Source organism: Ranitomeya imitator, chromosome 6, assembly GCF_032444005.1.
Source record: "Ranitomeya imitator isolate aRanImi1 chromosome 6, aRanImi1.pri, whole genome shotgun sequence".
In the NCBI taxonomy this organism is placed as follows: domain Eukaryota; kingdom Metazoa; phylum Chordata; class Amphibia; order Anura; family Dendrobatidae; genus Ranitomeya; species Ranitomeya imitator.
Genome location: NC_091287.1, coordinates 468689781 through 468716745, shown reverse-complemented (window position 1 = coordinate 468716745; position 26965 = coordinate 468689781). Strand labels below are relative to the sequence as shown.

At 40.6% G+C, this 26965-nt stretch overlaps 1 long non-coding RNA gene across 2 annotated transcripts; it reads right to left on the bottom strand.

Annotated features, from left to right (window-relative positions):
* Positions 1-3217: 3217 nt before the first annotated feature.
* Positions 3218-26410, bottom strand: LOC138642908 (uncharacterized). 2 transcript variants are annotated; one of them, XR_011314113.1, is made up of 4 exons: positions 26265-26410; positions 8607-8743; positions 7381-7445; positions 3218-3455 (listed from the first exon to the last, which is right to left on the bottom strand). It is a non-coding gene; the product is annotated as an uncharacterized lncRNA (long non-coding RNA). The 2 variants fall into 2 exon arrangements; XR_011314112.1 differs by lacking the exon at positions 7381-7445.
* Positions 26411-26965: the final 555 nt, after the last annotated feature.

Here is a 26965-nt window from a genome sequence, read left to right as displayed (position 1 = left end):
CTTCCTGCCCCGACCGAAAAGTCAAGTTTTCGCTCCAATCAATTATTTCAGTCTCATCATCATCTTCCTCATTGTCTCCACCAACAGGAGTTACAGTTTGGGAACGAGGGTCTACATTATGCTCAGAACCTTCTTCATCTGGGCTTGGATCCGACTCACAAAGATTCTGGGCATCACTGCAGATCATTTCCTTGTCTGGATTCACAGAAGCTCTAGAGCAGACCTCTGATTCCCCGGCTACAGTATGCGTAAACAGCTCTACAGACTCAACCATGTGTGTTACCCCATGCTCAGACGGGCGCCTGGAAATTGGGAGCTGTGAGGAAGCAAGTGCGATTGGGGTGACAACTCTGAGGACTGGAGTAGTTGTGATGTTGAAGTTGACATGGACGAGAGCCCACTTGAATGAGCACTTGATATCCGTTCAAGCACCTGCTGTTTTTGTGCCTCATCTGGAATTTTTGGCGATGCTTGTAGCGATGGTTGTAAGAAAGGGATCATATCAGATTGTCCCCGAAAAGAAGTAGACATCTTACTTTGGCTGGAAGATGGTCTTTCTTCTGCAGATGTTACTGTTGCTTAACCACCTACCCCACAGACACAACCTTTTTTTCCCTTTCCAACACGCCTATTCCCCTTTCCACCAGCAGCAGGCCTTTTGCCACTCATTTTGGCAACTCTGTATCTGTAGTTGTTGGCACAACAACCGATGGATGAAAACCGAACAGAACTGAGTGGCCAAACTGTGGTACTAGGCCCAAAACTAATGACTGGATAAGATGCGATGAAAATAGAGATACACAGGCGGTATAGTTTGTTTCACAGGTGAGCTACTCTGCTGACGTGCAGACACTGCTCCTAGGCCCTAAACTAATAACTGGATTAGATGCAGTGAAAATAGAGATACACAGGCGGTATAGTTTGTTTCACAGGCGGGCTACTCTGCTGACGTGCAGACACTGCTCCTAGGCCCTAAATTATTAACTGGATTAGATGCATTGAAAATAGCGATACGCAGGCGGTATAGTTTGTTTCACAGGCGGGCTACTCTGCTGACGTGCAGACACTACTCCTAGGCCCTAAACTAATAACTGGATTAGATGCAGTGAAAATTGAGATACACAGGCGGTATAGTTTGTTTCACAGGCGGGCTGCTCTGCTAACGTGCAGACACTGCTCCTAGGCCCAAAACTATTAACTGGATTAGATGCAGTGAAAATAGAGATACACAGGCGGTATAGTTTTTTTCACAGGCGGGCTACTCTGCTGACGTGCAGACACTGCTCCTAGGCCCTAAACTAATAACTGGATTAGATGCAGTGAAAATAGAGATACACAGGCGGTATAGTTTGTTTCACAGGTGAGCTACTCTGCTGATGTGCAGACACTGCTCCTAGGCCCTAAACTAATAACTGGATTAGATGCAGTGAAAATAGAGATACACAGGCGGTATAGTTTGTTTCATAGGCGTGCTACTCTGCTGACATGCAGACACTGCTCCTAGGCCCTAAACTATTAACTGGATTAGATGCAGTGAAAATAGAGATACAAAGGCGGTATAGTTAGTTTCACAGGCGGTCTACTCTGCTGACGTGCTGACACTGCTCCTAGGCCCTAAACTAATAAATGGATTAGATGCAGTGAAAATAGAGATACACAGGCGGTATAGTTTGTTTCACAGGTGAGCTACTCTGCTGACATGCAGACTCTGCTCCTAGGCCCAAAACTATTAACTGGATTAGATGCAGTGGAAATAGAGATACACAGGCGTTATAGTTTATTTCACAGGCGTGCTACTCTGCTGACGTTCAGACACTGCTCCTAGGCCCTAAACTATTAACTGGATTAGATGCAGTGAAAATAGAGATTCACAGGCGGTGTAGTTAGTTTCACAGGCAGGCTACTCAGATGACTATCAGACAATGCTACTAGCCCAAAAGGATTGGCTGAGCTAGATTATACCAAATGCTGTGACAAACACTTGCACAGCACTGGCACAGACCTGCCTGGCAAACAGTGCTATGAACTGCTGTAACCTACCCTGAAAAGGGCTGATATTACAACTAGTCCCGGCTCCTTCCGACTCCCTAAACCTATCTCTCTGACAATTTGCTCCAAAGAAACACTCTTTGTCTGTATAGCAGCCACAGCAGCAGCGGTGCCGTCTAACACTAAGCTGCAGCAGTGAGGAAATGGTGGCGACGGGGCAAATGGCTGGTTCTTATAGGGCAAGGACATGTGACATACACAGCCAATGACACATGCCCTTGCTTGTGGGCATCACATGCACATTGCTGTGTTTGCGCACACTGCTGATAGGCTGAGAGACTGCACCGCCCCACTGTAAATGTGGGAAAGAAAAAAAAATGGAGATCGGCGTTATTTCAGCACAGATCTATCTTCCGCCCCCCCGCCCACTATACACTGAAACATTCTATTAACAATGATAAACAGTTTTAATGTGCAAATCAAGCGAGGCTTTTGCTGAATGAACAGTTATCGAACAGAAACTCGAACAGCCGAATTTTAAGCAAATTGTTCGGGTTCGTCGAACGACTTGAACACCGCCCAAAACAGCTCGAATTTGAGATTGGCGAACAGTTCGACTCGAACACCGCTCATCTCTATTTATAAGCCAAAACCAGGAGTTTAACAGAGGGGAAAGCTATAATAGAAACACATCTCCAAGTCTATAATTTTTGACCCACTCCTGGATTTGGCTAACAAATACTGATGTGAAATACTGACCAAATACTGATAGTGTGACCATAGCCTGACCATAGATTTCACTCGCACACTGAAAACGGCAGAGAAAAAATACGGTGATGTGAGCTGCCCCATAGATGAATAGTGGTCCGAGTGCTGTGCGATTTTTTTTTTTTTTTATCACATAGCACTTGTCCGTATTCAACGGTAGTGTGACTCCGGCCTAATCTCGAGCATGCAATGATTTTTTTCCTCAGACAGGCTCGGTCTGAAGAAAAAATAGGACATCTGCGCTGCCCCATATAATTACATTGGTTGAAGTGTGTCCTGATGTTTTATTAGATCGCACTCCGACTAAAAATACAGCCATGTACGTGAGCTCTAAATCCATCCTTTTAATTTAAAGAAAAAAAAAAACAATTGTCCTCAAAGGTGCCATATTCTTTAAAAGTGAATAAGAATGCAAAAAAATATCATAAATAAATTGCTGGAGAATTAAGTTCAACAAATATTTTTATTTAGTTATAAGAAAAATCCATTTTATGTTTATTCGCAAGACATCAAACAGCTCCTTTATTTGCACCAGAAAACATATGGGGAATGTTGTTATACCTGAAAAATATGTCTAAACATTACACGTTTCAAGAGCCATAACTTACTTATGTTTCTTTTGGCATAGACGTATGAAGGCTTGTTTTATGCGGCATATATTGTACTGAAAAGCAGGAAAAAATTCAGAGTAGGGTGAACTGTTGGAGGAAAAAAAAACACAATTATTCTATCATGTTCTTTAGGGTTTCTGTTTTTACCCTGTTCATGCAGTGAAAATCACCAGGAAATATAATTTTGGAGATCAGTAAAATTATGGTGATATCAGAGATGTATATATATGTATATATATAATTATCTAAGGGTCACTTCCGTCTGTCTGTCCTTCTGTCACGGATATTCATTGGTCGCGGCCTCTGTCTGTCATGGAAATCCAAGTCGCTGATTGGTAGCGGCAAAACAGCCACGACCAATCAGCGACGGGAACAGTCTGGAATTCAAATAACCAACCCTTGGGGTGCTTTTCCACGAGGACTTGGCTGACCCTGGTTATTTGAATTAAAGGTATAGTGCACTCCCCCCATTAACCATATATTGTACAGCTATTTCCTTGTTGCACTTTTTCCACAACCATTTGTGGTGTCTCAGCAATATTTGTTGCTGACACCAACACATAGTCTTTCCCTTTTCCAGGTTATATATACTGTCATTTTGTGCACCTTGTTTGCAAACTTTTGCACTATTTCATTTAGCACTTTATTTCACACGTTTATATCGTATTGTCTACCTCAGGCTACATATACCGCCATCTTGTGCATTTTTTTATTTATTATTTTTTTTGCAATTTTGCACACTCCATTTAGCACCTTATTTCTTACAACCCTGTATGACTGATACTTTATCATAGGTTTTTTTCACTGTGCACTTTTTCATATATTTATTGTGAGACTGGCACGTTGCACTTTAGATTGTGCGGTTTATCATATATATTGCCTTTGGCATCCCATTTTTTTTTCTTATTTTCTTATTTTTTTAGTTTTATATTTAATATATTGTCTCAGTTTTTTGTCACTTTCATTTTTTTATTCGGGATATATTGGTATTTTTTGGATACATTTTAAATATTATCTTGTGGTCATATATATCTTTAGGGGTAGCACCTACTTTGTATATGAATGTATTTTTGGGTCAGTCTTTACCATCTTCCTTTTTATATATTTTTTAATATTTTTTTTTATATTTATATAAATATTGCTTCATTTTCAGTTTATATCTTGTTGTCCTTGTGCGCACAAATTATGATTTATTAAAAAATACATATATTTGCCAATTGTATATAATAAAAGCATTTTATACCTACTTCCTGCTTGGTGTCCTATCTGGTTTCTATCTATATGTTGGTTGTGGTTGCCCCCTACACAGGGCTAATGGCACTGATGACCGCGGTGTAACGCACTCGGTTAACGCTGCTATTAACTTTGTGTGACCAACTTTTTACTATTCATGCGGACCTATGCAGCATGAATAGTAAAAATATCTAATGTTAAAAAAAATAAAAAATAGTTACATAGTTACCCTCCGTTGGCCCCCGGATCGAAGCGGCTGGTTACCGATGCTCCTCGCAACGCCCCGGTGACCGCTCCATGCATTGCGGTCTCGCGAGATGATGACGTGCGGTCTCACGAGACCGCTACGTTATCATCTCGCAAGACCGCAATGCACTCTTCAGACTGGAGCGCGCGAGGAGCATCGGTAACCAGCCACTTCGATCCGGAGGCTCCCGAAGGTGAGTATGTAACTATTTTTTATTTTAGTTCTTTTTTTTTAACAGGGATATGGTGCATACTATGTGACTGGCCAATATACTACGTGACTGGGCAGTATACTACATGTCTGTGCTGTATACTACGTGACTGGGCAATATACTACGTGGCTGGGCAATATACTATGTGGCTGGGCAATATACTATGTGGCTGGGCAATATACTATGTGGCTGGGCAATATACTATGTGGCTGGGCAATATACTACGTGGCTGGGCAATATACTATGTGACTGGGCAATATACTACGTGGCTGGGCAATATACTATGTGGCTGGGCAATATACTATGTGGCTGGGCAATATACTACGTGGCTGGGCAATATACTATGTGACTGGGCAATATACTACGTGGCTGGGCAATATACTATGTGGCTGGGCAATATACTATGTGGCTGGGCAATATACTACTTGGCTGGGCAATATACTACGTGGCTGGGCAATATACTATGTGGTTGGGCAATATACTGCGTGACTGGGCAGTATACTATGTGTCTGTGCTGTATATTACGTGGCTCTGTGCTGTATACTACGTCACTGGGCAATATACTATGTGGCTGGGCAATATACTGCGTGGCTGGGCAATATACTACGTGGCTGGGCAATATATTACGTGGCTGGGCAATATACTACGTGGCTGGGCAATATACTACGTGGCTGGGCAATATGCTACGTGACTGGGCAATATACTACGTGGCTGGGCAATATGCTACGTGACTGGGCAATATACTACGTGGCTGGGCAATATACTGCGTGGCTGGGCAATATACTACGTGGCTGGGCAATATACTACGTGACTGGGCAATATACTACGTGGCTGGGCAATATGCTACGTGGCTGGGCAATATACTATGTGGCTGGGCAATATACTACATGGGCTGTGCAATATACTACGTGGACATGCATATTCTAGAATACCCGATGCGTTAGAATTGGGCCACCATCTAGTATATACAGTATATATATATATATATTTAAATGGTTTAAATTTTTGTTTGCTGTATGTTATCATTTTCTGAGACTTGTAACTTTTTTATTTTTCTGTAAGTGGTCCTATGTGAGAGTCTTTTACACGCTGAGCTGTTGATTTTATTGATACCATTTTGCTGTACATATGTATTGGTTGTTTTGTATTGCATTTTATGGGGTGAAGTGTGGCAATTGAAAAACAGCAATTTTGGTTCAATTGTGTTTCAATTTTTTCTTCATTTGGCATTTAATGTACAGTTTAAATAATTTTTATTTTCATAGATCAGACTTTTATGGACACAAGAATACCAAATATAATATATATATATATATAGAGAGAGAGAGAGAGAGAAAAAATTAGAACAGCATCATATTACCAAACCCGTAGTGCAAAGCTCTCCAAACCAATATTCCAATGGTTCCAACAATATACGAAAAAAGGAAAACAGCACAAAAAAAAAATAATAGAAAAAATGGGCTTTAATGCCTGGACGGCGTGGCAACGTTTCGGATTTCCAATCCTTTTTCAAGCTTGAAAAAGGATTCCGTTGCCACGCCGTCCAGGCATTAAAGCCCATTTTTTCTATTTTTTTTTTTGTGTGCTGTTTTCCTTTTTTCGTATATATATATATATATATATATATATATATATATTTCTTTTTTTTTTAACCAGGAAACAAGTGGATGATTTAAACTTTTATATTATTTTCATTTTTTATTACTATATTGTTTAGACGCCCTAAAGCACTTGAACTTGCGGTCATTTGATATTATATTCTGCTGCCAGTGATAGCTGTATTTAAATTGTTCAACAGCAGTAATCGGATCAAGCTTCGGTCGCTGCTGTTACAGGCGTTTATCGGCTGTGTAACACAACCAGCATCTGCAAGCTGTGGTGTGTCGCAGGTCATTAAGGGGTTAAAAGTATAATCTAGGCTTTTAAAATGGCTGACCTAGGATAGGATAGAATAGGCGTCAATAATAGATTGTTAGGGGTTTAACTCTGTGTACTACTAATCATGTCCGAATGGGTACTTTTATCTCGGCTTTTACACCTCTTCATATCGTATGATACAACACCGTATTATTTGTAGTATAGTCACTTTGTCCACTTAAACTTCCCAGAAGAGAAATACATTTTTATTTTACCTGATCTGTATATGTATCTATATATATGTACGATATATAAGGTGTATATATAAATGTAATTACATATATGTGTAAATATATACACGTATGTATGTGTATATGCATATATATACCATATATTTGTTTTATTTTCTTCTATTTTACCTGATCTGCGATAGATAGATATTTGTTTTATTTGTTTTATTTTACCTGAACTGCATTGCATTCTCCCATGTATTGTGAATATACCTAAATGGCACCATTGTGGGGTATATCTACAAATTAAAAAAAGGATAGTGCAAAATTATAGCCTTGGAATTTATAATTAAGAGAACATAACACAAATTTATTAGCATGAAAAGACTTCCTCCAAGTTTTGCCAGACCTGTTTAAGGAATTGAGGGATAACACATAGTTTTCACCTGTCATTTTGAAGTAATTTTGTTCCTTTTTTTCAGCATAAATAAAAATGTGTTTTACTATATTTACATATTTACCACGCAGGATAAATAGACTGACCTTTATTGCACAGGTTGTTCCAGATGTGGTGAATGCCAATTATGTGTAGCTTTTAATTGTTATTTTTTTAACTTGGATTTTTTTTTCAGAACACTTTTTTGTGTTTTACATATATTTTTAAAGTCATAACAGGGTAGGCGAATTAACACAATAAGGCCGGGATCACACATGCGAGAAACACATCCATGTCTCGCATGTGAAATCCAAGCTGTGGCGCCGGCACTCCAGAGCGGAGCGTGCGGCCGCATAGCAACACATGGAGCCGCATGCTCCGCTCTGGAGTGCCGGCGCCAGAGCTTGGATTTCACATGCGAGACACGGATGTGTTTCTCGCATGTGTGATCCCGGCCTAACACTGCTATACTTCTGTATTGCTTTGTACTATGCCAGTAAAAACCTGACACTCATATCCCATCAAACTTCTGTGCATGCCAGACCTGGAGGTCACTGTTAGGCCACCTGCTCACATTGAGTATTTGGTGAGTTTTTTTACCTCAGTATTTGTAAGCCAAAACCAGGAGTGGGTGATAAATACAGAAGTGGTGACGTGTTTCTGTTATACTTTTCCTCTGATTGTTTCACTCCAGATTTTGGCTTACAAATACTGAGGTAAAAAATACTGACCAAATACTCAATGTGTGCATGTGGCCTTAGTCCCTAAAACAAACCTTAGATAGAGGTGACAGGGTGGAAGTTGACACTGGCATCTATGAGGTAAAATCAGGCTATAATACAGATGGATCCTGCAAATGATTGAGTCATTTTTACAGCATTGTCTGGGAAGGGGTTATCTTCAGTAAACAACCCCATTAAAAATCAATAATTTTGGAACGACTGAACCAGGAGCTTGTCCAACAGATCTTATAGTATTCATGGCATTAGTTTATTCAAATCACTGGCAATCTATGTTGCTTTACCTTATATGTAATTGCATAGTCACACTTGTTTTTAAAATGTAAAATATTCAATCTGTTGTAATTAGAATTTTGCTTGTAGATTTTCTTTCCTTTTCACTTCATTTTCTGACACAAAAATTACAAGAGCCCCATTGTATCTATAAAAAAAAAGCAAATACAGAAGAAAGAATGAGCAGTTACACTTGATATGTCTTGTAAGTAGCTTTATATCACGCACAATCCTTATACATAAGTAAATCCTTGAATAAATGATACGATAAAAGCACTTGTGCTCCACAAATGAGCAGAGTGATATGTCCTCCATATTAACACACACTTTACGTACAGGGCATCCTCTCAAATGGCAGAATCACAGAGAAACATGGGCTAATTGAGAGCTATTAGTTCTCGAGGCATAGTCCTTAGGAAATGAGGAAACTGAAAATACGAATCTGGAGCGATCCCCTCAAAGAGGTGGTGGTCTTTTGGAGAGTTTTTACTGCGTATAAAACCTTACTCAGGTAGTGCTGAAAAAATTCCTAACCTACAGTATGTGTGTGCAGGACATCAGCTCTTTTAAATAACATATTTTCTTAAAAATTATTGCTCCCAGTAAAAATTCTGTTTTTTCAGTTTCAGTCGCAGTTTTTTTTTCTGCACAAATATTCTCTGATAAACAGTTCAATCAAAGAGGATGTATTTTCATGACAACCCATACCCACGTGCATTTGATGAAGCTGTTGAACTGTTGGTATGTTTTTTTCCCTATTGGCTTTTGCACGGAACCTGAAAAAAACATTTCATGTACAAAACGCAAAATTGCACTAAGTGCAGAGTCCCAGCCTTTATGATTACAAATGTATTAAAAAATATATATACTGTGTCAAATTTGCACTGAAAACTAAAATAAAAACAAAAAAAAATGGAGAAAGGCATTGTAAAAGTGCAGAGCAGACTTGCTATTTAGCATTTTGGTGCAAATGTATCCAGAACATAAAAAATGCCGAAGGAAAAAAGCAGCCTCAGTGGTAACAAAATAATTTGATAAAAATACAATACAGGCAAAAAAAATGGTGAGAGCTGAGCTAAAATAATTATTATGTGTCAATGTCTAAATTGTCACAGTCCTAAACGGGTTTATCGATCATAAATGTATTAAGTCAGATTAGTTACAGTCTTTATTGTGGAATTATATTTTCCTCTAGCAGCTGCGCCAAATAATCTGGAATCTGCTGGAGGGCAAAGTTTGTTTCAATGAACACAGCAAAAAAAAATCCTCTTAATTCCATGTCTTGTGTAGATAAAAAGTGGAAGATTTAGGTTGAGTTCTTATGATGAGTTTTTGGTAAGTTTTCGGCATTGCGTTATTTTCGTTGAGCAAAAAATGCAGCGTCTTACAGCTAAAGCAAAGTGGATGGGATTTATAGAAATCTCATGTCACTGCGCTTTTTCTTATACTTAGTGTAAACTGACCTGCGGTACGTGTTTCACATACGTACAGCATGATAATTTCACTTGCGAGTACACTGTGTTTTCTGTATGGATTTTGCTCATAGAATTGCATTAGATGTGGAAAATCCATAACTAAAAAATCCAAAAGTGTTTTTATTGCATTTCAACTGCAGTTAAGTTTTGTCAATTCCAAATACTAGTAAGTATAAAAAACAAATCAGATTTATTTAAAACATGACATCTGAAAAAAGACAAAAAACGCAGCATCAGTTAAATGCATATTAAAACACAATAAAAAGAACAAAACGTAGTAATATAATTTACGTAATAGGTGCAGAAACTCTGAGTCATTATTATTTTCTAGAACACGCAACGTTTTATACTTTTTCTGACTCAGGAGTCCAAATTTTATATCTTATTTTTTCTTTCTATTGTACCTTTTTTGTGGCTGTATCACAATGACATTTACAGTATCTGGTGTATTTATTCATTTGAATTTTATAATGTACCAATATGCCCCTCCCCACCACTCCACAAAAAAGAAAAAAATGTAAGGTCTGTAAAAAAAATATAGGTGCACGCAGAAAAACAGTTAAAAACTTAACATTATTTTTTACATTTTTAATGCTCATAGACAATACACTTCATACAACCACAATATGAATCTCAATACTCTGTAAGTAAAGTCATCCTGCTGATTTAGTTAGGAGATAGTGTAATATTTTGGACAAAATTCTTATTTCAGCTTCTTTGTAAACTTGATACTGGCATAATCAATTTGGATGCTATTCTACAAAGGCAAGGTGACTTCCATATTTGTACAGTGCTACAATTATGATTGATCAGAGAACTAAAGAAGCTAATTGGGAAGGTATCGGCAGTGCCCAAATAACTATTAGTACAAAAATATAGGGTCTAAGGGGTAACGTTTCCCCTTATGGAGAGTGACATACCAGCTGGCTTGTCAAGGTAAGGAGGCTTATTCGCCGTGCAATGCTCCTCTGGGAAATTAAATATGCAAATTGCCTATTCTGAGAAAAAGAGAACTTAAACTTAAAAGTCACAATCAATCCTTTAACGAGTCATGCAATATGACTTAGGATAAAAGCCAAATCAGTATCTCAATTCGCAGACAAAGTGTTTCGGGCTGTTGGCTCTCGTCAGTGCGAAGCATGAGAACTGATTTGGCTAGGTGAGAGGCTCTGGACTGGGGTCTAAGGGATAATGTAATATTGTACGACTTGTTAAAGGGTTGATTGTGACTTGTAGGATCGTTACTTCCAACAGGTGGCGCTATAGAGTTTAAGTCCTCTTTTTCTCAGAAGAGGCGATTTGCATTAAAAAATATAGGTCATTGTGCATCAATTAGACGTCTTCCATGACATACAATTTTGCAGTGAGATGGGAAGGGGTTAATCTATACAATTTTTTCTAAAATTTAAACTGGACAAAACAGAATTCATCTTTCCCACATCTCACTCGACTCCCCCAACAGACCTATCCATTATAGTAAATGGCTGCCCACTCTCCCCAGTCCCACAAGCTCGCTGTCTCAGGGTAATCCTTGACTCTGATCTCTCCTTCAAACTTCAACTCAAAAATATTTCCTGAATCCATACATTCCTCAACCAAGAATCTGCAAAAACACTAGTGCATATCCTCGTCATCTCCCGCCTTGACTACTGCAACCTCCTGCTCTGTGGCCTCCCCTCTAACACTCTCGCACTCCTCCAATCTATTCTAAACTCTGCTGCTCGACTAATCCACCTGTCCCCCCACTATTCCCCGGCCTCTCCCCACTGTCAATCCCTTCACTGGCTCCCCATTACCCAGAGACTCCAATTGAAAACCCTAACCATGGCATACAAACCCATCCACAACCTGTCTCCTCCATACATCTGTGACCTTGTCTTCAGATACTTACGTGCACACAACCTTTGATCCTCACAAGATCTCCTTCTCTACTCCCCTCTTATCTCCTCTTCCCACAATCGCACACAAGATTTGTCTCACGTATCACCTCTACTCTGGAACTCTTCACCACAATATGTCAGACTCTCACCTACCATGGAAACCTTCAAAAGGAACCTGAAGACCCACCTCTTCCGACAAGAGTACAACCTGCAGTAATCACCAAACCGCTGCACGACCAACTCCACCCTCACCTACTGTATCCTCACCCTTCCCTTGTAGAATGTGAGCCCTCACGGGCAGGGTCCTCTCTCCTCCTGTACCAGTCATGAATTGTATTGTTTATTATTATTTAAAAACCTCATCTACACATAACGGACATGTGTAGGATTTTTATTTATTTATTTAGGTTTTCAATAACTGGTGAACATGGAAAGGGTTGGGGATAGCTTATTGATATAAAGTAAAAAATTTTGTGTGTTTTTTTTTATTTTTTATTACTGGGTTAGTATTGGGGGTGTCTGATGGAAACCTCTCCATTACTAACACCAGGGCTTTGCACAGATCACAGCTGACATCAACCTTAAGCTCCATTACCCTGATTCCCAATGCATCAGGACTTCGAGAAGAACCAAGGTGAAGCACCAGAATTGGAGCATCTCATGTCATGCACCACTTCTGGAGCGGCTGCAGGCTGGTAATTTTAGGTTGGAAAGGACCCACTAACCATGGTCCAATTCAGCCTGATATTATCAGTTCACAGCTGTCTGCTTTACCTTTGCTGGTTATCAAAAAATAGGAGGGAGCCCACATCATTTTTTCCTCTCGAGGGGTTCAAGAGAGGCCTGGATGTCTTCCTGGAGCAGAACAATATTGTATCATACAATTATTAGGTTCTGTAGAAGGACGTAGATCTGGGTATTTATTATGATGGAATATAGGCTGAACTGGATGGACAAATGTCTTTTTTCGGCCTTACTAACTATGTTACTATGTTACTATGTTACTTGTACACTAAGCTACACATGCAAAGCACTAATTATATTTATCACAGTCTAGTCTATCTCTATCTTTGCACATCTTTAACACCTAAAAATCTGTAATTTATTTTCTGCATTCTAATCCGATATGTGTCAAAATTATCTATAAGCAGTACACTGGCTCTGACTCATTCCGTTCTGCAGTAGCGCTTCCTAGGCATGGTAACGGTTAAGGGAGGGGGAGGAGGTGAGCTTTGACAATCAGCTACCTGGTTTTATCCTGCTATATATTAAAGGAATATATTAGCATAAAAACGTGATTCAAGTAGTCGGCCATTTTCTAATGATACATTGCCTTTCAAAATGTATTATAATAGCACAGATACAACCACAGTTATTACGTAATTGCTCTGTACTGCTTTATGTGTCTTTAAACAATATGTTCCTTTCATATAGACAGGTATTCCATTTTTTTTTATTTTAGATTTGTATGCAGTCGGTGCGTTTCATTTTCTGTGATTTTAATCTTGATTCAATAGGAAAATCAGCCAATGAAATACTCATTCTGCAAAACAAATCCTGAATGGATATGTATGAGGTCACATTTATTTGATCGCTGTCACTTAATTGGATCACTGTCAAGTCCCTGGCCAGCAAGTTTGTCTGGGAGGGACTTTGGCCTTGATTAATCAAAGCAATTCATCAAATAATTCTGGTGTAAATTGCTCTGAAAAGTCACAGACCTTTTGTCAACTTAGTTTCAATCAGCTTTGCCAAAATGAGTGGAGCTGAAGTGGGATTGGAGTGTGGTGGGGGCAAGAGACTTGCTCCTCATAATAAATTGGGAGCATCTGACCACAGTACACCCCCTGATCAAGAATGGTGTGAAATGATTGAGGTGAAAGACTAAATGCCTGAAAATCCTTAACTTACTATATATATGTTCTTCTTTGGGTTAGTTCTACTCTAGAACAGCTATGTCTAGGTACAAACTGCATATGTCCATACATTGGCCAACATCTGCCATTGACCATAATAATAAAAAATCTGCATGTATCTAATATTTTAATGTGCAATTTATAGGTATTAATTACACAAAGTACAATCTATTTATATAATTGCTTTGTTATGTTTTCATTTCCTGTTCTGTCCTGATGTCACCGTATCCCAGAATTCCAAGCAGAGGAAGTTCACTGACTGCCATATTGGGACACCCAAGTGATGGGTGTTTCAATATGGAAACTGCTACTGGTACCAACCTATTGCATGGTACCACTAGTGGAACACAGTCGCACCACACACACACACTCACACACACTCACACACCCTTACACACACACTCACATCCTCTTGCGCGTTACCACCAGTAGAACACCATCGCAAACACGCCGCCACCGAGATCAGTCGAATGATTCACTGACTGCTGCCATTTTTGTACAGGAGGAGCGCATGAGCAGTTTTAATGTGACCGCCGCTATCTGTCTGCACAAAGATGGCGGTGGTCTGATTTACTGCACCTGTGCAAATTACGCACAGGTGCAGTGAATCATTTGGCGATCCCGGCGGCAGATGCGCGGCATGTCTACAGGCAGAGGAAGCCGGTCACATTAAAGGGTTTTTCCCACAAACAAAAGTTCATTTTAAAAATATTTCACTGACTGTTTTTAAAAAATATTCTACCACACAAAATGTATCCTCTGCGATCTCCTGCTGTAATGTCAGTATTGTCTTTTGCTTCCTCCCCTGCCCAGGAGATGTGGTATGTTCGGTACACAGTCAGACACAAACAATTTTTAAAATGAACTTTTGTTTGTGGAAAAAACCCTTTAAAAAGCAAATATTAATGCCAACATGGCTCCTCCTAAAAAGTACACCAATGACAATGAAAGGAAAGAAGCAAAGACACAGCGTCAAAGACAACAAAGGGCAAATGAGACTCTTGAAGAGCAACAGCATCGCTGGGACAAAAACAATGCATATAAACGTAGGTGTCAAACACATGAGTCCCCTGATGCAAAAGTCATTAGATTATCACAGGATGCTATTAGGCAACAACAGCGCCGCATGCCTGCCCCCATCGTGACATTACTGCCCTCCCGATGCGATAGCATCAGGCCTCCATCTAGTTACTAATAAATGGATAGAAAGACGTAGCTGTTGGATAACTAATTTTTGCAGAACAATGGCCCCGATTCATTAAATATAACCTGTCACCAGCTCAAAGTTGGCCAGTTCTTATTTTATTCCTACTGTTACCCTAGCTGCAACATTTTTTTCCAGAGATAGGGGCATTTTTATTTAGTGCTAATTTTTAATAATAATCTTTATTAATAATAATGATCTTTATTTTTATATAGCGCTAACATATTCCGCAGAGCTTCACAGTTTGCACACATTATATCATCACTGTCCCCAATGGGGCTCACAATCTAGATTCCTTATCAGTATGTCTTTGGAATGTGGGAGGAAACCAGAGAGCCCAGAGGAAACCCACACAAACACGGGGAGAACATACAAACTCCTTTCAGATGTTGTCCTTGGTGGGATTTGAACCCAGGACTCCAGTGCGGCAATACTAACCACTGAGCCACCGTGCTGCCCATATTTGAATCTTTTCCAAGGGGATGTGGCTCACAGGATTCTCTATAGTGTGTCTTTAGGCTCCTCTACAAAATTACCCTGTGAGCAATACCATCTTGGAAAAGACCATAAAAATTATCACGAAATATAAAAGCTCTTGTACCACATGATGGATTAAAAAAAACAGAACAGGACGATGAAGTAGAGCAGCGAGAAAAAAATAAGAATAAAAATGTTCACCCCAAAAATTACATTTCACCACAGTTTTAATTTTATGTTTCTTTTGTCATAATCTAAATGTCATACTCATAACTTAGTGATTTTATTTATTTATTGCACAGTATTGTGTATACTGTATTATATATTTATATGCTGTATGTATTATATATCTACATTCTATTGGTAATATAGATAGATAGATAGATAGATAGATAGATAGATAGATAGATAGATAGATAGATAGATAGATAATTGATAATTATCTATATAGATAGATAATACTCAAGTTTCTTCCTGAAAATGATTGCAATCACAAATTCTTTGGTATTATTATCTTCATTTAATTTGTGTTAAATGAAAAAACACAAAAGAGAATGAAGCAAAAAGCAAAACATTGATCATTTCATACAAAACTCCAGAAATGGGCCAGACAAAAGTATTGGCACCCTCAGCCTAATACTTGTTCTCACAACCTTTAGCCAAAATAACTGCGACCAACCGCTTCCAGTAACCATCAATGAGTTTCTTACAATGCTCTGCTGGAATTTTAGACCATTCTTCTTTGGCAAACTGCTCCAGGTCCCTGATATCTGAAGGGTGCCTTCTCCAAACTGCCATTTTTAGATCTCTCCACAGGTGTTCTATGGGATTCAGGTCTGGACTCATTGCTGGCCACCTTAGAAGTCTCCAGTGCTTTCTCTCAAACCATTTTCTAGTGCTTTTTGAAGTGTGTTTTGGGTCATTGTCCTGCTGGAAGACCCGTGACCTCTGAGAGAGACCCAGCTTTCTCACACTGGGCCCTACATTATGCTGCAAAATTTGTTGGTAGTCTTCAGACTTCATAATGCTATGCACACGGTCAAGCCAGAGGCAGCAAAGCAACCCCAAAACATCAGGGAACCTCCACCATGTTTGACTGTAGGGACCGTGTACTTTTCTTTGAATGCCCCTTTTTTTCTCCTGTAAACTCTATGTTGATGCCTTTGCATAAAAAGCTCTACTTTTGTCTCATCTGACCAGAGAACATTTTTCCAAAACGTTTTAGGCTTTTTCAGGTAAGTTTTGGCAAACTCCAGCCTGGCTTTTTTATGTCTCGGGGTAAGAAGTGGTCTTCCTGGGTCTCCTACCATACAGTCCCTTTTCATTCAGATGCCGACGGATAGTATGGGTTGACACTGTTGTACCCTCGGACTGCAGTGCAGCTTGAACTTGTTTGGATGTTAGTTGAGGTTCTTTATCCAACATCGGCACAATCTTGCGTTGAAATCTCTTGTCAATTTTTATTTTCCGTCCACATCTAGGGAGGTAAGCCACAGTGCCATGGGCTTTAAACTTCTTGATGACACTGCGCACGGTAGACACAGGAACATTCAGGTCTTTGGAGATGGACTTGTAGCCTTGAGATTGCTCATGCTTCCTCACAATTTGGTTTCTCAAGTCCTCAGACAGTTGTTTGATCTTCTTTCTTTTCTCCATGCTCAATGTGGTACACACAAGGACACAGGACAGAGGTTGAGTCAACTTTAATCCATGTCAACTGGCTGCAAGAGTGATTTAGTTATTGCCAACACCTGTTAGGTGCCACAGGTAAGTTACAGGTGCTGTTAATTACACAAATTAGAGAAGCATCACATGATTTTTCGAACAGTGCCAATACTTTTGTCCACCCCCTTTTTATGCTTGGTGTGGAATTATATCCAATTTGGCTTTAGGACAATTCTTTTTGTGTTTTTTCATTTAAGACAAATTAAATGAAGATAATAATAACAAAGAATTTGTGTTTGCAATCATTTTCAGGAAGGAAATGAGTATTATCTGACAGAATTGCAGGGGTTTCAATACTTTTGGCCACAATTGTATATATATATATATATATATATATATGCTATACGTATTATATATTAATATACTACATGTATTATATATATCTATTCTGCATGTATTATATATTTGTATACTGTATGTAATACATATTTATATACTGTATGGATTATATATTTACATACTATATGTATTATATATTTACATACTGTATATAATATACCTTATATTCATACAATGTATGGATTATATTTTTACATGCTGTATTTTGTATACTATTTGGATTATACATTTGTATACTGTATGGATTATATATTTATATACTGTAAGTAATATATTACACAGGCAGTTGTTTGGGATTATGGTTAGACAGTCATGTGGTTCTTCAATAGACATTAAACTGTGAGTCTGAACTGTCAGCTGAAGTCTCGTCACATGGATACCCTCCTCCTCGGTCTCAGTGTTAAGGTACCGTCACACTGAACGATATCGCTAGCGATCCGTGACGTTGCAGCGTCCTGGCTAGCGATATCGTTCAGTTTGACAGGCAGCAGTGATCTGGATCCTGCTGTGCTGTCGCTGGTCGCTGCAGAAAGTCCAGAACTTTATTTTGTCGCTGGACTCCCTGCAGACATCGCTGAATCGGCGTGTGTGACGCCGATTCAGCGATGTCTTCACTGGTAACCAGGGTAAACATCGGGTTACTAAGCGCAGGGCCGCACTTAGTAACCCGATGTTTACCCTGGTTACCAGCGTAAAAATTAAAAAAACCAAACACTACATACTTACCTTCCGCTGTCTGTCCTCGGCGCTGTGCTTCTCTGCACTGGCTGTGAGCGCCGGCCAGCTGGAAAGCACAGCAGTGACGTCACCGCTCTGCTTTCCGGCCGCTGTGCTCACAGTCAGTGCAGGAAGCAGAGCGCCGGGGACAGACAGTGGAATGTAAGTATGTAGTGTTTGTTTTTTTTCACTTTTACGCTGGTAACCAGGGTAAACATCGGGTTACTAAGCGCGGCCCTGCGCTTAGTTACCCGATGTTTACCCTGGTTACCGGCATCGTTGGTCGCTGGAGAGCTGTCTGTGTGACAGCTCTCCAGCGACCAAACAGCAACGCTGCAGCGATCGACATCGTTGTCGGTATCGCTGCAGTGTCGCTGAGTGTGAAGGTACCTTTAGGGCTCATTCACATGTCAGTTGCTCACATACTAGTGCTATCTATTTTTTTTACGAACAGCACTCTTACCCATAACAGTCTATGGGGTTATTCACATGTCCGGGATATTTTGCAGACCAAGTGATCTGTACAAAATTGTGGAGAGATGTACAATATTGATCTGAGCATCAGACCAAACTCAGCAATGCAAGTCTGTGGGTTCGTGAAAAAAAAATGTACAGCAATAAGATGCCATCAGTGTGTGGTCCGTTTTTCACTGACTAATAGGAGAACATGGAGAATTTTTTTTTATCATCATGGAAAAAACATGCAATCAATGAATAAACTTCTTCCGTTTTTCTTGTACGGTAAAAAACTGATGTTGATTGATGCGTGGCAGTTCCTTCACTAGTAGCATAGAAAAATGCAGGCTATGGTATGGCCACTGCCTGCTGCTAATGGACAGTAAATTGGTCATTTCTGAGCTGCAGGTTAAAAGTGTTTCCTAAAGTTTCAAATGGATTCATGATAATAATAATCTTAATTTTTATATAGCGCTAACATATTCCGCAGCAATTTACAGTTTTTTGCACACATTATCATCACTGTCCCCGATGGGGTTCGCAATCTAAATTCCCTATCAGTATGTCTTTGGAGTGTGGGAGGAAACCCACGCAAACACGGGGAGAACATACAAACTCCTTGCAGATGTTGTCCAAGGTGGGATTAGAACCCAGGACTCCAGCGCTGCAGTGCTAACCACTGAGCCACCGTGCTGTGTGATTCATGTTATCACATGTGAATGCTACGTATATTACAGGTATCATTGGCATACCTACAATTTGACCCCAACATATAAAAATGTTCATGTCTGTGATGCCATAAAGTATTATATGAAAATATACAGGTCCTTCTCAAAAAATTAGCATATAGTGTTAAATTTCATTATTTACCATAATGTAATGATTACAATTAAACTTTCATATATTATAGATTCATTATCCACCAACTGAAATTTGTCAGGTCTTTTATTGTTTTAATACTGATGATTTTGGCATACAACTCCTGATAACCCAAAAAACCTGTCTCAATAAATTAGCATATCAAGAAAAGGTTCTCTAAACTACCTATTACCCTAATCTTCTGAATCAACTAATTAACTCTAAACACATGCAAAAGATACCTGAGGCTTTTATAAACTCCCTGCCTGGTTCATTACTCAAAACCCCCATCATGGGTAAAGGTACTGTCACACTAGACGATATCGCTAGCGATCCGTGACGTTGCAGCGTCCTCGCTAGCGATATCGTCCAGTGTGACAGGCAGCAGCGATCAGGCCCCTGCTTGGAGATCGCTGGTCGGGGAAGAAAGTCCAGAACTTTATTTCGTCGCTGGACTCCCCGTAGACATCGCTGAATCGGCGTGTGTGACACCGATTCAGCGATGTCTTTGCTGGTAACCAGGGTAAACATCGGGTAACTAAGCGCAGGGCCGCGCTTAGTAACCCGATGTTTACCCTGGTTACCATCCTAAAAGTAAAAAAACAAACACTACATACTTACCTACAGCCGTCTGTCCTCCAGCGCTGTGCTCTGCTCTCCTCCTGCTCTGGCTGTGAGCGTCGGTCAGCCGGAAAGCAGAGCGGTGACGTCACCGCTCTGCTTTCTGGCTGCCCGGCGCTCACAGCCAGACCAGAGAAGCAGAGCGCCGAGGACAGACAGCAGAAGGTAAGTATGTAGCGTTTGTTTTTTTACTTTTTAGGATGGTAACCAGGGTAAACATCGGGTTACTAAGCGCGGCCCTGCGCTTAGTTACCCGATGTTTACCCTGGTTACCGGCATCGTTGGTCGCTGGAGAGCTGTCTGTGTGACAGCTCTCCAGCGACCAAACAGCGACGCTGCAGCGATCCGGATCGTTGTCGGTATCGCTGCAGCGTCGCTATGTGTGACGGTACCTTAAGACTAGCGACCTGACAGATGTCAAGAAGGCCATCATTGACACCCTCAAGCAAGAGGGTAAGACCCAGAAAGAAATTTCTCAACAAATAGGCTGTTCCCAGAGTGCTGTATCAAGGCACCTCAATGGTAAGTCTGTTGGAAGGAAACAATGTGGCAGAAAACGCTGTACAACGAGAAGAGGAGACCGGACCCTGAGGAAGATTGTGGAGAAGGACCGATTCCAGACCTTGGGGAACCTGAGGAAGCAGTGGACTGAGTCTGGTGTGGAAACATCCAGAGCCACCGTGCACAAGCGTGTGCAGGAAATGGGCTACAGGTGCCGCATTCCCCAGGTAAAGCCACTTTTGAACCATAAACAGCGGCAGAGGCGCCTGACCTGGGCTACAGAGAAGCAGCACTGGACTGTTGCTAAGTGGTCCCAAGTACTTTTTTCTGATGAAAGCAAATTTTGCATGTCATTCGGAAATCAAGGTGCCAGAGTCTGGAGGAAGACTGGGGAGAAGGAAATGCCAAAATGCCTGAAGTCCAGTGTCAAGTACCCACAGTCAGTGATGGTGTGGGGTGCCATGTCAGCTGCTGGTGTTGGTCCACTGTGTTTCATCAAGGGCAGGGTCAATGCAGCTAGCTATCAGGAGATTTTGGAGCGCTTCATGCTTCCATCGGCTGAAATGCTTTATGGAGATGAAGATTTCATTTTTCAGCACGACCTGGCACCTGCTCACAGTGCCAAAACCACTGGTAAATGGTTTACTGACCATGGTATTACTGTGCTCAATTGGCCTGCCAACTCTCCTGACCTGAACCCCATAGAGAATCTGTGGGATATTGTGAAGAGAAAGTTGAGAGACGCAAGACCCAACACTCTGGATGAGCTTAAGGCCGCTATTGAAGCATCCTGGGCCTCCATAACATCTCAGCAGTGTCACAGTCTGATTGCCTCCATGCCACGCCGCATTGAAGCAGTCATTTCTGCCAAAGGATTCCCGACGAAGTATTGAGTGCATAACTGAACATTATTATTTGATGGTTTTTTTGTTTGTTATTAAAAAACACTTTTATTTGATTGGATGGGTGAAATATGCTAATTTATTGAGACAGGTTTTTTGGGTTATCAGGAGTTGTATGCCAAAATCATCAGTATTAAAACAATAAAAGACCTGACAAATTTCAGTTGGTGGATAATGAATCTATAATATATGAAAGTTTAATTGTAATCATTACATTATGGTAAATAATGAAATTTAACACTATATGCTAATTTTTTGAGAAGGACCTGTAGATTTAGGTTCTGCACCTGTTCTACCAGTTCTAGCCTGACCTTCAGCCGCTGTCTATTTTCCCTCACACTGTAAAGCCATGGTAAAATTAGCATTGTCACAATCCACACCACTCACATTTCCAAGAATTAGGCTGATGTTCATGATTCTCATAGATTATTTAAGCAGAAGACACAAATTAATCCACATTAATGATGGGGCTAATCCGAGGGTGTATCCATGGAACATATTCAGCATAATGTTACACGTCAGCATCTGATTTCTGCCACAGATCCTCTAGTAAAAATTTCTCATGGGCATAATCTGAAAACTTTTATGGAATGTGAATTCCCACATACTATAAACGCTTGGTTTTTGTGCAAAAAAAACCCCTCTCCATTTAAGACCACATGCACATGTTGAGTATTTCATCAGTAGTATTTTACCTCAGTATTTGTCGGCATTAGAATTAGGTTCTTCGAATGTAAAGGCCTCTATATATTATAAACTAAATTGCTTTGGCCGACTGTCTAATTACATGGGTGCCCCTGACAAATGATTGTCGGAGGAGTTATGGTTCTGCCATGTCCGATTTCAGACTGCCAATCCTTTTCTTCTTTGGAGATAAGCCACAGCCAGAGGAGTTTGGCAATGGTGCTTTCATAGAGGACCTGGGAGCTCTCGGCCAACCAAGCGCTGCTCTACATGGGAGAGTTGGGAGAGATACCCACTGGTCCAGATTAACCATTGCTCTGCTGACAGCTATCTAAAGCATATAAGGGGGTTAGAAATAAACACTATTTCATTTACTGCTGACTTTGTTATTTCTCTCTTAGTGATTGGTATCTTGTCTCACATAGAACAAAGGAAAACTATCTCACAAGTGCCACTTACAAAAAGCAGCCACCTTATGTCCTATATCCAACCCTGTACATTGATTTATAAGGTTGTTATCTCTTCTTGGTGACACTAGACAGATAGTTTTGATTTTGTTCTGGGAGAAACTTAATTGGCACACTCTGTGCCCTGGTAGCTTTGCCAACAAGACGCCACATGCAGCTAATCTCCCTAACTAGAACCAGAACTTCCTAAAGGCATCTAGTCTGGTTAGATGTGTTTTACACACTGAAATCATTAAGGTCACCAATTCTTTTTTCATATTCACATTCAGCTCTCCTTCACCAATTGTCTCACATGTCAACAAGAATTGCGCAGAACTCGTTTTTTTTAAGCCTCAGTTACACAAGTGATGATTCTCACATGTGACAAAACTGGCTCAATTATGCTAATGACACTCGGCTCAAGATCTGATCCGAGTTTGATCTGAGTGTCAGCTTAGGCTACTTTCACACTAGCGTCGTACGACGCACGTCGCAATGCGTCATTTTTCCGAAAAAACGCATCCTGCAAAGTTGTCTGCAGGATGTGTTTTTTCCCCATAGGCTTGTATTAGCGACGCATTGCCACACGTCGCAACCGTGTTGTGGCGGACCGTCGGCACAAAAAAACGTTGCATGTAACGTTTTTTGGTGCGTTGTGTCTGCCATTTCTGACCGCGCATGCGCGGCTGGAACTCTGCCCCCTTCTCCCCGTAGCTCAAAATGGGGCAGCGGATGCGTTGAAAAACTGCATCCGCTGCCCCGTTGTGCGGCGCATTCACAGTATGCGTCGGTACGTCGCAATGTCGCATTGCGACGTGTGTCGTACGACACTAGTGTAAAAGTAGCCTAAGTGTGATCTGATTCTCTTGCATGAGATAATTGGGTCACAGTTGTGGAGAAGACAATGATCTTAATTTCACCATCTTCTCCATTTTCTGAGTCCGCAAATGTCGGGCTGCACTCGGACTACACTTGTATGTGTGCGCACGATCCGAATTCTGGGGCCACTCACAGCACGCTGCTATTTTTTTTTCATGACACATCCCCATACTATAACACTGGCCTGAGTGCTATCCGATAATACATCAGATAGCACTCATCCGATACGAACCTGAAGACCTACCTCTACCGACAAGCCTACAGCCTGCAGTGAAAACAAACCCACTGTAGGAACAGCTCTACCCTCACTTGTTGTATCCTCACCCATCCCTTGTTGACTGTGAGCCCTTGTGGGCAGGGTCCTCTCTCCTCCTGTACCAGCCGTGACTTGTATTGTTTAAGATTACTGTACTTGTTTTTTATTTTGTATACCCTTTCCACATTTAAAGCTCCATAGAATAAATGGTGCTATAATAAATAATAATAATAATAATATGAGCAAGCCCTTGAAAAGGACAGTCACAAGGACAGAAGCCCATTGTAGGTCAATGCAGTCTGTCAATTGCCTTTTGTGTCTGTCGAATTACAGACTTGGCTCACAACTAAACAGAAGCCACGACAGATATGTGAGCAGAACTGGCGTTCATTATCTCTGACATGACATACTCTCAGTGGGAAAAAAAAGTTAATCTTGTAATTATGATACCTTTTAATGGCTCACAAAAATAAAATAAATTATGTTACCCATTAAAAGCTATTATAACCACTAGATTATCTTGTTTTTCCCGCCGAGAGCATTCTCTCTTCAACTTGCTAAGACGGTACCAGAACCCCCTTTTTCCTCTGACATGACTACATGTGAGGAGTGACTGACATCTCTCTGCCTTTGGTTTGCAACTGACACAATTTTTGTGTGAAAAATAAACTAATGCAAGAGATGTTTTTGCGGGACAGCAGGTGCAACTACATTATATGCTTTTGTTTCATTGGAGAGGGGTGTATTTTTAGTGAACTCCTTTTCGGGATCTTTTGCATCTCTGTTCCAGACACACTCTTCCAGTCATTACATACTACCATTTGTCCTACCCTCCTCCATTCCACTTCAGCCACCCTTCTCCCCCTCCTGCTCATCCCAGCACAGGGCTGGAGGACTGGCCTCTCACTGTCCTGAAAATGTGTGCCTGCAAAGGAGGGGGAGGAGGACCCTGCACAGAAAAGGCATGTGCTTGGCCATTTTTTACTACTCACACAGTGTCACACTTAAGTTATGGTTGTCGAATAAATAGAAAACTGCTACTTGTACCTTTCATTCAACCTGGTTCTGAATTAACTTTAGAAGGAAAAATAATGGATAGTCGGGTTTGGGAAGAGTGGAAATTGCACGTAAGTGACTAGGTCAGCATTTATCCAGGTGCGTACTCAATAGGGAAATCATGGCAGGTGATAGATCCTCAGATTTCTCGCCTATGAATCCAAAGGAATTCCTTACGAGTAGGCACAATGGGAATTTACAATCATACCCTATGAGAAGAGTCGCCTAGAAGAGGACATTGCACTTAGGACTACAACCTCAGATTGCAAATTCTCAGTGTAAGAGGAGGGTTAAATGCACAATGCAGGGTAATCATACCCACGCCTTCTAGTGATACACCTTTCATTCCAGTGCTTGAAACTGAAAGTGGAAACAGGGAAGTTCAGAAGGACTAGGAAAGCCCATAGGAGGGACATGGATACTTTGTAATAATGCTATTCGTCCATGGCGTGTTCACACAGCCACAGCTGAACACAGTGTCAGAGACCGGAGTCACAGACTCTAACATGGACTCCGCTAGGATGAAGCCACTTCTCCTAGACAACTCAACATGACTACACCTCACCAGCTCATACACCGACCTTCCAGACCATGTTAAATGGTAAGTAGCCCTGTGCTGTATGCTGGGGCTTGGGCTTCAGTCCTGACATGAGTCAGCAGCTCCTGTCATCATGACATAGCCTTTGTCACATGCCGCCTGTAGTGCACAGATACTGTCATCACAACATGGCACTAGTGGTGCCCAGGTAAGTGTTCGACAAGTCGTTGTACCATCGTCCTTTGCACGCGCAGACAGCAGTGCTATTTGTTACATTCACATGTTGCAGATTTGTTGCAGAAATATTTTTCAACGTTCTAAACATATGAATGGGGTTTGCAGAAATCCATTTACATGCTGCAGAAAAAAGCCAATCAGAGGATGGAACAGATCTCCGGTTAGCGCTGTCTAGTCCATGTGTAGTTAACACACGCAGTGCAATGATCTGTCATACTTCTCACCTTACATACTCTACTATGTCCACCTCTAATATATCTTTGTACCGTGTTAGCCAGTAGATAGAAAAATAATTAAATTTGAGAGTCCTCCGGGGTTGATACCGTTTAATGGCTAACTTAAAAGATGATAACAAAGCTAAGCTTTCGAGACTACTAAGGCCATTTGTTACCATTTTTCCTGTTAGCCATTGAAAGGTATTAACCACTAAGGACTCTCAAATTGTAATATTTTTTAAGTCCATGTCTAGATGTCAACCACGCAGACCCCATAGTCTCCTTACCAGATCCAGTTGGTGATGTTTGGGCGTACAGCTAGTTATGCCAGGTGAAGCGTGTGGTCCCCGGTGAAACATGCAGCCTTCAGCCCAGCTCTTTCTCCTCGTACAGTCGTGTCAAAGTGACAGTTCCATCAGCTTCCTCGTTGACTTTATATTCATTGTAAAGCTGGGATTTTCCCACATTTTCATAATGAAACTTTTCCTCCTACTCTTTGTTGGAAGCAATTTCTGCTGCTGGGAAATGAGATTTCAAAATGATAATGGCCACATTGTGCAATCAAAGTGCCAGTTCATATGCACGGGAACAGTGTATAATATGTGAGAATGCAGATCTGTGTGGCTAATTAATTTACTGTAATAAATTCAAATATATATCAGGGTGCAATGTACAGAATGCTGTGATACTGTAGATATATGTGGGTGAAGATACTGCCTGTAAATAATGTATGGGAATAGTACATATAACATATCGTAACATCAGACACTTGTGCACATATAGTTGCGCTGTTTTCTGTAATCCAAGAGAACTGTAGCTACGTAAAGGTACAATCTATACATGAGAACACAGGGGCGCTGTTTATTTAGCAATTTCAGAGAACGGTAGATATGTGTGGATGCAATTTTATGCTATAATATCTCAGAACTGAAAATATATAATGTTAAAGTACATGCCTTAATATCTTATTAAAATACCGAATATCTAT